This window comes from Cygnus atratus, chromosome 2 (assembly GCF_013377495.2).
Source record: "Cygnus atratus isolate AKBS03 ecotype Queensland, Australia chromosome 2, CAtr_DNAZoo_HiC_assembly, whole genome shotgun sequence".
In the NCBI taxonomy this organism is placed as follows: domain Eukaryota; kingdom Metazoa; phylum Chordata; class Aves; order Anseriformes; family Anatidae; genus Cygnus; species Cygnus atratus.
The window spans coordinates 129,902,497-129,915,152 of NC_066363.1; positions in this window are offsets into that span (position 1 = coordinate 129,902,497).

Consider the following 12,656-nt stretch of genomic DNA (forward strand, 5'->3'; position numbering starts at 1 on the left):
GATTGGAATAGTAACAATCAAATTTTACTTGCTATGCCAAGTCTTATTTCCTATCTTGTAAATCACAAACAAACATAAACAAGCCAACTGCTAGAGATGTGATTAATCAGTTTTTATAAACACGCTGATACTGGGTGACCAATTTTCAGCAATGAACGCAGAAAATATGGAGAATCACAAAAGACAAAGCTCCATCTAAATGTGAATTAAGAGTTGGATTTTTTTTTTCTTTCTCCAAGTCAGGTAAAAGAGCCTTGTAGAGGTCCCTGCACAGGAGCTGCATTGTAATCAGCTCCAGCAACATTGGCTGTAGCCAATGTCAGGATCTCTCCATCTGCAAAGCCCTTGATGTTGCTGCTTCAGCTGTGCAGTATCCTAGCAGGGTCCCCAACCTGCCTGTGCAGCCCAGCAGTAGCACTTCTGCATCACAGTGCAAGGAGCAATACTTCTGCCACCTGCAGTCATCCTTCTACTCTGACCTCACAAAGAAAAATTGTTCCATATGAAATGAATCCATAGTGAAAAAACAGTGAGTTTACCTGAACCAAATGGTTTCAACTGTGGACTCTGGTCAGAGTGAAGTTTCAGAAAGGGAACATTTAGAAAGATTACCTTTGAATAACCATTGTGAGATATGGCAATATTGCATGGGCAATGGAAACATCAAAAACATACCACTTCAATAAATTCACACTCTCCCTTTCAGAGGCCTCCATGTAAAAAAGTCCAAATAAATTGAGGGGGTGGAGGAAAATGGCAGCTATTGTGGTAAAGGGAGCAGATTTGATCTGCTTTCTGGTGTCTAAGGGTCTGACAAGGCTCTTGTATAACTGATTTTACAGAATGTTGGGCTAAATATAGGATCTGCCAACTTCAAATGAACTTTAAAGTGTAATCAGAAATACAATTCTGAGTTTATGATTTTGTGCCTGAACATACAAAGAGTTTTTATTTCCTTCTTTGAAGTCCTTTGGAGACTTTTGCATTCTTCATCTTCATAAAATCTCTGTTTGTATACAACAGGTTTCTTATATAGTATTTGCCCCTGAAACTGTGTTCTAATCTAACATAGAAATCACAAGAGTTTGAGTAATGACCCTGTGTTTATTCTTTGCTTTGTTTGTCTTCTGTACAATAGCTTCTCTGGGGAAAAGACAACAATATTCTGAAGACACTAACGTAGGTTAATTTAACTTAATGTCTCACTTCAGCCCATAGTACTTTCTGGAAGAAATATTAATATGGGAGTTTTTCAATTCTCAATGTAGTCTTTGTCAGGAGTATGAGATGTCTGAAACAAGATAATTAAAGAATCCTTAAAAATGTTTCAGTGTTACGATTTTCTTTCATATTTTATAGTTTGTCTGAAATATTTCAGGATATCCTTCTGAAAAGGAACTGAGAAGCCAGTCACATTAAATAGCATTTCTTTTATTCTAAACTAGCCTCCTGGTCATATATGATACCATACTCTGTTGAGTTTTGTAGCTCTGGCTCTGAAACAGTGCTCAACACTTCACTACACTAGCATAGCAGAGACTGCTTTATAGACCTGTTTTACAGAATAAATTTCTGCAAAGAAAAGTCCACCATATATGGATTAAAAAAAACCCACAACATTATGAGATTATTACATGATGAACCTCTTAAAAATGCAGGTTCATATCTACCGTATAATAATTTCATGCTCCATAATTTATTGCATAAAAATCCAGAGCTTTACAACTCTGAGAAATCTCTGCAGTAGAGTGACGCTTTTCCTCCTACTCTTAGGACATTTTCCTGATTTAAAAATGCCTCATCAGTAGCTCCGTATGTTGGTATGCTGCCATACTGTTCTTTCTTCCATCTCTGTGCTTCATGAGGAGCAACAGTCTTTTTACAAAACTTTCCTCATTAGTAACTTTATTTAGCCATTACCTGTATGTTTCCCAAGGACAGTGAAAATATGGACTCTTCTTTACTGACTTTTTTTTTTTTTTCCCAAGAGCAGCATAAATATAATTCACAAAAATGTCTGGAATATAACATATAACACTATCATGATACCATGACCTCATCTTTTCAAACAACTCACACATATGTCTTCCATTTGTATTATACACAGAAATATTTGTTTATGCCAAACTGTGTTTTCTTTACATAATTAGCTACTGCTGCTTTCATAGAGTAATTCATCCAGCTTTATCTGATTATCCTCATATGTTCACAAACGTATGCTTGTCCCTAATGCTTTCTTCAGGTGTCTCGTGTCTGGGTTAACACGTATTCGCAACAAAGAAAAATTTCACTGCTTCTGGAGATGTAGATGAGGTTTTGCAATAATTATTTTGCAGTAATTGCTATGATTTTCCCTTTGTAGGCATATGGAAACACAGCGAATGTGGGTCTGCAAATGCTATTTTTAATCAAATGGGTTGGTGGCTGCAGATAATGCCATTCATCCATTTGCAATTGTTGACAGTTGTAAGTATGCAGCTACTCATGGCAGTATAACAACAATGAAAAGAATGATAAAGATGGCATCTTTTGAAAATCTCAGCACTGTAATTCTGTTAGAAATATTCTCCTGTACAAATAAAAAGCTAGTCTTAAAAGTTTAATTTTAAGAGTTTAAAAAACAAACAAAAAAGTTTCTTCCTTTATCGGTCTCATGTATAGTCTCTGTCATGTACTCACAAATACTGATGAACAGCAATTAAAGAGTAACTGTTTTGGACAAAGAGCACACACTGAAACCAGTTTCCCAGAAAGGACATAGGCAAAAGCCTTTCTTATTTGCACAAACAGATTTCATGTCTGTGTGCACAAATTGTACCATAAAGAGGCCACAGAATTAAGGTTCCTATTAGCAATCATGAATGCTAAGGGCCTGGCACTCATACCATGTGCATTTCAGGGGAAGTTTACTTTGCTTTACAGTTTTACAGTCTATGGGCTGAACATTTTAGGGGTTGGAAGAGCATTTTCTGGGAGCACATCTTCAGGTTTGGTTTCATCTGAAAGAAAGCTGTCTGGATATGGTTTCTTCTTAAAGGAGGCCATCTGGACATGGTCCTGGGCAAGCAGTTCTACGTGTCCTTTCTTGAGCAGGGGGTTTGGACCAGATAACCTCCAGAGGTCCCTGCCAACCTCAGCCATTCTGTGGTTCTATGAATTCAGGCTGAGCACTGAAAGCCTGCTCCCTGTGTGAATCAAGCTGGTAAGTGGTGATAATCAGAAGATTCCTCTCAGCAGTATACTCCTGAACGAAAATAAAATATTAATTTGGGACACACAGAGTTAGGCAAGCATTCAACTGCCCTCTTTAGCATACTTGTACTGAATTCAGGATTGTAATTATTCACAAAAGGAATATTCCAATGTCTATTCCCTTTTCATTGCCATATGTAAGGTTATTTTTTAAAAAGTGTTTTTTTTTTTTTTTTTTTTTTTTTCCTCCTAGAACAAAAGGGAAGCATCCTAAGGGACATACAGTACCCCTGTGAGATCAGGCCACTCTCTCAGCCAAGTTTCTGGATGAGTGCTTTGAAAAATAACACTCCTTTTCCTAAAACAATGGATATAATCCTGAGGAAAATTGTGCAATCCATCAGTCCTGCAGAGATTTATGGTTTGAGAAGAAGGTTAGAGAGAGGGAACAAACAGAAGAGGAGGACTCTAAATTGGCAATAAATACTATTAAATCCCTGTAGTTCTTGCAGTTTGAAATCTGCTAAGTGTATTATATGTCATTTAGCCACATATGCATTGTCAGAGTGTGCTCAGGGAGCAATAGCTATACCATGAAAGTTATAGTAGTTATTCTGCTCTGAAATACTAAAAAAAAGGCAGCTTTCCTGTTCCCTATATAAGGCTGAACCAGGTGGGTAACTCCAGCCATTGCCAAATCATCATCAGCCCCAAAGGATTTGTTATGGCAGGTTTTAAAGACCTCCTAAATGAAACATTGTATTTGGAAGCAAAAAGGAGGGGAAAGAAAGGGAGAGCAACACACTTGTAGATGGTTTTCTTCAAACATTTTAGAACAGATGAAAATATGGTGTTAATTAAGCTTACATTTTCACCTACAGTTTATATGAACTAGGAAAATCCTAGCCTTTTCATGCGTTCAGGCTTAAAGAGATAATATTGTAATCCATAGAGGTCAGGCTTGTTTTTCCTCAATTCAACTAAAGGAATAGAAAATTATTTTCATAGCACAGTTCTTGAATTTGAAGGAAAAAAAAAAAGCAGGTTACACTTATAGTCAAATTTAATGAAGTGCCAATCAGCAAAGCATTCAAGCTTTCTCCTGCTGAGTATATGCATCAATCTTACCCTGAATCAAGGTCAACAAATTGTGGTGTTCAGAAATGCTAAGTATCACTGCATATGCTTTTTAATAATAATAATAGACCTTTCCAATGACAAAGTATATTATGCGGGCAGTTCTTAACATTACAATTTAATGTTAATATTAACGAAACAGAATATTTTAAATTCCTTAGTTTTGGTTTGTTTGTTTGTTGTTGTTGTTTTTGCTTTCTTTTAAACCTGGACACCTGTCTGTTACATTCAAAGTTATTGTTTATTCTTATCTTCAGAATTTTGTAGAAGTACAAGAAAATCCAGCTGAAAAATGCCCTAAAAAATTTGGAAGTCTTGCTGAAGACAATGAGTTGGGGCTTGTTCATGAACTATCTTTTTGAGCACTCACCTTTACAAAGAGCAAGCAACATCCAAGGGAATTGTTGCATTTTGAAGCTTTTCTGTGGTTGGTCCCCTTGGCAGAAATGGAAGTTGTTTGAAATGTCCTAATTTTTTGTTGTTGTTGTTTTTTCTCATTACGAATATCAGAGTGTAAAATAGGAGGTTAGTTTTGTAGAGATATGTATTTCAGCCTGTGTATTCTGAATGCTTGGCAGAGAATACATGAATATCAAAGGCTACAGTGATTTGGCAACTCGAAAAGGAAGGAACATATTTTTGCTAAAAGGAAATGTAATAAAATATGTAATCCTCACTGCCTTTGTAATCACCTCCCATGATACATCCTGTTGATTGGGAATTATTAGGCTAAGAAATAAAAAGCGTGTTCTGCTTTTCCTGTGACCTGTCTTCTCTGAAGGGCTACTTGTCTACCAGTTCTTTCATTTGTGTTATGTATTTGTTTTGCTAGCATTTAGTGCAATTATAATGCCTCTAGTGAGTCCTCTAAACATTAATTGATAAAATTGTCCCTAAGGCTAGGGACTAAGCCTAAGATTTAAAGAGGATGTGAGGCACTGAGATTTTACCTAAAGTCCCTTTCAGGGCTGTGCATCCCTTGATTGTCTTCTACTATACAGTTTGACTTTAAGGTACTATTAGATCTTGATCCAGCTCTGCCATGCCTTAAACATAGACTCAGTGTCTCTTTCGACAGTAAATTGTACACTAAATGAACATACATAAAACTGAGCCAACTACTTCCTCATCTCATCATAGTGGCAGAGGATATAAGTTGGATTTTTCATGATATTTTGCATGAAGAAAATTGAGTTTAGAAACCTATTATGGGAGATGTTGCAGATTTTTGTCATTCATTGATATTAAGAATATAACACAGGATTCAGATTTCTTTGATTATATTCTGCAATTCTCTCTTTAGATGCTAATTTTAGTCCTACTATTCTCTATTTTCATTAACATTTCTAGAAATTTTCTCAAATGAAATTTAGAAATTGTTGTCTTGATATTTTATCTTATTGCAATGTATGGACATGCATGTTCAGTAAGTTCAGCAGACGGACCTTTTTTTTTTTTTCTTTTCTGAAGCAAGCGAAACGTTGTAAATAACACAAAGAGAAAAACAATAGATCTATAAATATATACTGTGCCCTAGTGTATATACATTGCTTTAGGGTCTTTCTTTCTGCAGAGAAATGTAGTGTAGGTCAGAAGCTGTTCACTGAGTGTGGTTTCTCTTTTGGGCTACACTCATGCTCAGGACAAAAAAAAAAAGGGAAATCTCAGTGCCGAGATTGAATTTAGTCCTACATCTCTACCATCACACATAGCTCATGCTTGGACTTAAACACTACCCATAGTCACTTATTCTCTTTAATTCCTAGCATTCTCCAAGTAACAGTTTAAGTCCATGGTTATGCTGAAAATCTCTGCTTGGGCATGGACAGGAATAGCATGGGCTAGTGGAAGGAAAAAACATTGCATCCATTTGGATGTAAACTGTGGTGTTGCTTGCACTTCGTTGTATTTACTGTTGTTGTTATAGCTCCAGACTTTACTTCAGCCCTCTTTGTATTTTGTCCTACTGAGGAGCAGCCAGATATGATGAGAGATTAACAGATATGATTGCTTTGAATGTAAGATTTGATTAGGAAAGAGATACAAGAAGCAAGTTCAGCAGGTTCATAAGTAGCAATATTTAAAATCCAATAATTGCTGCTAATTACCCTAATGAACTTCGTAGGGAATCCCTCCTCAGGAATGGAAATGCCTTCACTTTTGAACAGGATGCCAGAGGGCCATAGCTACAGAGGACAGGTCTTTTTTCATAACTGCACTACACTTCTCGTAAGCAACTAGGCAAGCACCACCAGGATAGAGTTTGACTGCTTTTTTCTTTGGACAAATTTATTTGCCCACATTTTTCAATGAGACTGTGAATACGTAATTTCTTCTGTGGAAAATAGGTAAAGAACGATTATTTCTTGTGTACTTGATCTTTTTAACATATGCTGTAGTCACCAACACACAAGTCACCAACATACAAGATCTAACAAGATGCTTTGGGATCTCCTCTTTTTTATTATTATTAGCAAGGTATATATACTTCTTTTGTCAATAACCAGAAAATATGTGACATTTTGCTTTGCTAAATGTCCTAACAGAAATAATATGAATTAAACAAACACATTCAAGGAATATTTATGTTGCACACAGGTTTTATTGAAGCATTTCTTAACAGAATTGCCTTTTATTTCCATTTCTGATCATGATAAGCAGCATGGTGTTCCTTTTCAAATATCAAAACCCTAAAAGGTGTTAAAATATTTTCAATTGAGATCAACCAGTGTTTGTTTTTTTTTTTTTTTCTCCCATTGTCAGAAATTGTTGGAATATTGGGGACAGAAATTGGTTGGACAGAAACATTAGAGGAAAATAGGTACCATTCACTTGATAGGTAGAACAGAAAACTTTCATATAAAACTTAATATTTGGAAAAATTCTAAGTCTTATCACACAAAGAAGAGTGCTGGTTAAGTTCAATGCCATGAACAGCTATGGACATATACGGCCTTTTCACTTTTGACAAATATTTCATGAAAAACTTCTGATTTCTATGAACATATTTAAATCACTGAATGCTTGCTGAATAGTTTGATAATTCCCACCTGCAGGTTGTTCAGGAACTCGCTAGTTGTATTTGCTCCCTTGGGTTGTGTGATTAATTTTATAGTGAATTACTCACAATAAAAACAATCAAGCCCCATGCCAGGATGTTGGTGCTGTAGGTATGGCCAAGTACATGTACACTTTGCCCATAGCAACTTGCATTCTAACACAGAGCATGTCCCAAGAAGCCCTGGGAACAATTATAGACTGTGGAGAGCACACAGCATGTGCCATTGAGCTTAACAGCTTTAGGACTATGCTTTCGTGCTGTCCAGACTCTGTCCCTTTGCCAGTAGTTGATTTCAGTGACGCAAGTCCTGGATAAGTATATGTAACCTGGAAGTACTAAATCATCTGAGATTGCTTTACAGGCAAAAAACTCCAATGTGTGTTAACCCATAGGTACAAAAGTATATGAATATCTCAGTCTCTTCCTCACTCTCCCATTTGTCATTGTAATCACAACCTGGGTCTCATTTTGCCTCCCTGACCATGGCAATTTTGGCAAGAGGCTGTGCAGCAGTCCTAGGTCTTCAGTTGCAAGCAGAGAAGGACGAGGCTGAAAATATTTTGCTATCAGCAGTTGCTGGGGTTTGGACATAACTCAATAACAAAGAATTGTTTGTAATTGAGAATTAAGAGCTGTCTAAAGTTGCTGAGGATTCACAAACTGTCCTGTGAATAGTTGTTGTCACAATGACTGCAAATAAAAATCAACCCACAAATAGTAGCCAGGCCCTTGTTCATGAAATATTTCAATCTATGTATTCAGCTGCCCTAAAATTACTTGTGCAATAAGTAAGCTATTAACTTTTTTATGGAGAAATTAATCAGCTGGATGTGTTCCTTTAGTGATGTCGCAATCCTGTTGTTCAGTAATTAAGATTCTGCACGACAGTTATTAAGGGAAATCAGTTTGCTGAGGACAGGAGGCAAGAATAAAATTGTTCCTTTTGGCTCGTGACTGTGATGTTACACGTGAACCTTGTCCTTTTGGAAGGCTTACTCTGTTTCTGACAATACCCATGCTGCTTGATCAAAGCTGGGCTTCAAATCCAGTGAAGAACATCTGCTGTGTTGGGTCATAATTTGCTATGCTGGGCACGGTCATGCTCTGATAGGAAAGAAATAGAAGCAATAAAGATTTGAAAAATATCTGTAAAATTGTCCAGATGAGGTAAGTATATTTACTTAAGTAATTCCTGCAGTGGAAGGCAGTAGTCATCCCTGCACCGTCTTGTTTACTCTGACTCTTAGATACTTGTAATTGCAAACAATTAGCAAGGATTCCCATTGACTGACATAAGTCATTTCGATATCAGACCTTAAAATAGTGCACATCTGCAGTTCAGCACAGTGTTAAACAAAATGTTACTGCTTGAGACTCTTTGATAAATGAGAGATAAAACAAAGCCACTTCTGCTCGTTAACAGTGTTAAATTAAATGAGTTAACAATAGTTACCTTAATAATTAAATTATCATTATCATTGCTAAATTGTTAAATTAAATTATTATTATTATTATGTTCAATAAACCAGAAAGTCCCAGCCTACAGCTTCTGAAGCTATGATATTTTGCTTTCTGCAGATGCATTTTCTTCCCCAAATTTATGAGAAAAACAAAGTAGTGCTTAACTTTTTTGTTTTCATTGCCTGAGAATCAGCAAATTTGGAGTTAACCACCACAGGCACAGAATATGTTTTAGGGCCAGTTATCATAGTTATGGAGAATGTTTTAATGTAGCAAGTATCCTGAGCACTAGTGACAGCTAAATGCTACATCAGGCAACAAAACGTTTTTGCCTTATGCCTTATTTCTGTGAGGTGCCTTAATTACCTACCACATTCCCCAATTCCACCCCAAAATGCATTATTAACATGCCATTTAACCAGCTGCTATGTATTACAATATATTAGCATATATATGTACAATTCAGAAGTTAATTTGGGTTTTTGAAGCATGAAATATTATATAAAATATTAATTTTATTTTAATGGATGGCCCTTGGTCTGACAGATCTGTTGAGACACTGTGCTTCATTCGATGGGATACAAGGAAGGTTAACTGAGACAAGGAGATGAGAGAGCAATGAGGAGAACTGATGAGCAAGTAATGGTAGAACAGTGTTTAGCCAAAATGTGCAAGGGAGAGAGGAATGAATGGCAAGGGCAGAGGAAGATAAAAGGCTATGCCTGTCAGCAAGAAAATCAAGTTCATACTCTAGCAATAACAGTGACTGGGTTCTAGAAACACTAATTGGCACCTGTCCAGTGATTCTGTAAAACGTTTCTGAAAACAATGCTGAATCAGTGAATGCAGTTTCAGTTGTTCAAGTTTGGATGAAACCAAATTTTAAGAATACGAATTTGCGTGTTATCTGCATGTGAAATCCTTCATGGCTGCAGGTGGCTATGCTTGAAAAATCTTTGTGTCAACTTTAAGCCATCTTAAAGGGGAATATGAAAGTCCCTGTTGACTTCCATAAGATTATGTAAGTTTGCAAAGCATTCTCATCCTCTCTGACATTCCTCCATTCCTTTTCTGGAGTTGATGGAGGTCCCTAATAAGTAATCCTAACAAATTACTGGGGAGAGCTGCTGAGACAGAAATGGGATAGTAAATCACCACTGGTTATTTTGTTAAAAGAAGAATTTTGCTCAAAGAAACAAAATCTACAATGTAAGAAATTGATTCAGATGCATCAGCTTCTTACTGATGAGCTGCATCATAATGTGGGACTAAACTGTTCCCATACAAATACCCTATTTTGACTCTTGGACCTATTTATAAATAAGCCATAGGTAGAAGAAAGTAGAGCTCAGGGAGTTAGTACAATGTAAAACTCTGAGTATCTGCATTTGTATTCTGCTGTTGCAAGAACTAATATTCACAAAAGGTTTTAAAATCTAAAAGTGATTTTTCTCTAGCAAGACAAATGGTTTATAAGAACACCTGATTTTTATCGATTCATGAATAAATCAGTCTCTGCTTTGCTTTGGCCCTGGCTTGAAGATATAGATTACTATGGAAGTGAGCAAGAAAATAATCTATTAAAAATAATGTTTTGAATAACACTTTTAAAAGAGTAAACAGTGGTTTCCCATTCAACTTCTACAATTTTTATTAAGCAACCTCTGTAATAATTTGATGCACATCATACACATCATACACCAGTTATCCTACTGTCCTGTGTTAACAGAAGCACTTATCTCACATCTGGACAACCCTTCAGTCTGATACATGCTGTTGGTTGTGATCCCCCCAGGCACATGGTGAATGAACGTATCAATGCCTGGCTACTCTGTAAGGAACTGGCAATGCAGATCTTGTGTTTTGGCAGTGACGGCTTTGTTTTCTTTGTCAAATCTACTGAGGAAGAGTGCAGATTGTGTCCTGTACATGAAAGTATTTTTGTAACTCATGTTGCAAGGTATCATTCACCAGGCTAAGCATCCATAGCTGTGTTTGACTTTACTGAAAAAAAAAAAAATGTCATGAACAGTTCACACGCCTTTCAGTATATACTGGTTCTTTTATAAAACAATAATCTGAGTTAAAGTCAGTAGCTACATATCAAAGACAGAGCAAACTAGACTTTAAAAGTTCAGGAAAATACTTTTACATGTGCTCTGTATGGAGTAAATGAAGGATATAAGTGGCTAGTTGCATAGTGGGTGAAAGACTCTGAGGAACAGGCAGGTAGAGCTTGCCTGCAGTGGGAGAGAAAATTAATACTTTGTCAGAGCTGGGCATATATTTCTTTCCCTTTCTCATGACCTTTTTTAGCTGTTACTTTGTTATTCATCACAGTTCCCAGTTATGATTCAGCCATCTTGCTGAAACACATCAAAGAATATTGCATCACAGACACGAGCCATATATCTTATTCATGTGATGTGTTTTAACCTATTCCACAACCTCTTCCATCAAAAAAGGGTTTTGTTCCTTTTGTCACAGAAATTGTTAATTTCTTTATTTCTCAGGCATGTAAAAAACTGTAAAACATATATCTCTCTCTCTCCAACCCATGGTTTGTCTGGTTTGGTTTTATCAGTTTTCTGCTTGAGAAGGAGGACACATTTTCTGTAGGGATTCCTTCTTGGCTCATTAGGGCCTGAAAATTGGCCAGCCTTGCATTTGTGATCTTCTTCTCAAACTGTGTGGTGGAAAAAGACACTCGTACCCAGTGCAGATGACTTGCTTCTTTTGGTTACTATGTGTTGTTCATGACATATCTGTTAGTCAAAGGAGGCAAGCATGATTAGATGTTGCAATCGTCTACAAAGACACTCACTGAATCATAGAATATTCTGAGTTGGAAGAGACCCACAAGCATCGAATCCAACTTCTGGCTCCACACAGGACCACCCAAAAACCAAACCATATGTCTGAGTGCGTTGTCCAGACAACTGTCTTGAACTCCATCAGTCTTTCCAGTGCTCAACCATCCCCTTGGTGAAGAACCTTTTCCCAACACCCAGCCTGACCCTCCCCTGGAACCAGCTCCATGCGGTTCCCTAGGTCCTGTTGCTGTCCCCAGAGAGCAGAGCTCCGTGCCTGCCCCTCCGCTCCCCTCGTGAGGGAGCTGCAGGCTGCCATGAGGCCTCCCCTCAGCCTGCTCTGCTCTGGGCTGAACAAACCAAGGGAGCTCAGCTGCTCCTCATAAGTCTTCCCTTCTAGATTCCTCACCATCTTTGCAGCCCTCCTTTTGACACTCTCTATTAGTTTTATGTCCTTCTTATACTGTAGCACCCAAAACTGCACACAGTGTTTGAGGTGAGGCCACACAGCACAGAGCAGAGAGAGACAATCCCTTCCCTCGCCCGGCTGGCAGTGCTGGGCCTGAGGCACCCCAGGGTACAGTTGACCCTCCTGGCTGCCAAGGTACACTGCTGGCTCATGCTCAACTTGCCATCAGCCAGAACCCCCAGAGCCCTTTCTGTGGGGCTGCTCTCCAGCCTCTCTTCTCCCTGTCTGTACATATAGCCAGAGTTGCCCCTGGCTATACAAGTATGGAATAATTAAACTCATAGGACTGCCATGAGGACATGGTACTATTGGATCAAGTTTAGAAACTCTGAGTGATTTAGATGTAAATGTATGTGATTGCCACTTGATTAAAACAATCAAGACAGGAAATAATGAAAGCACAGCCACAGCACTGTCAGGGCTGGACTTTATATCAACCTCAGTCTCTAGTTTCCAGTGGCTTTTTTTTTTTCCTATTATCAGAGGCAAGCAAAAATTCCAAGAAACAAATAAGGAAATAATTATT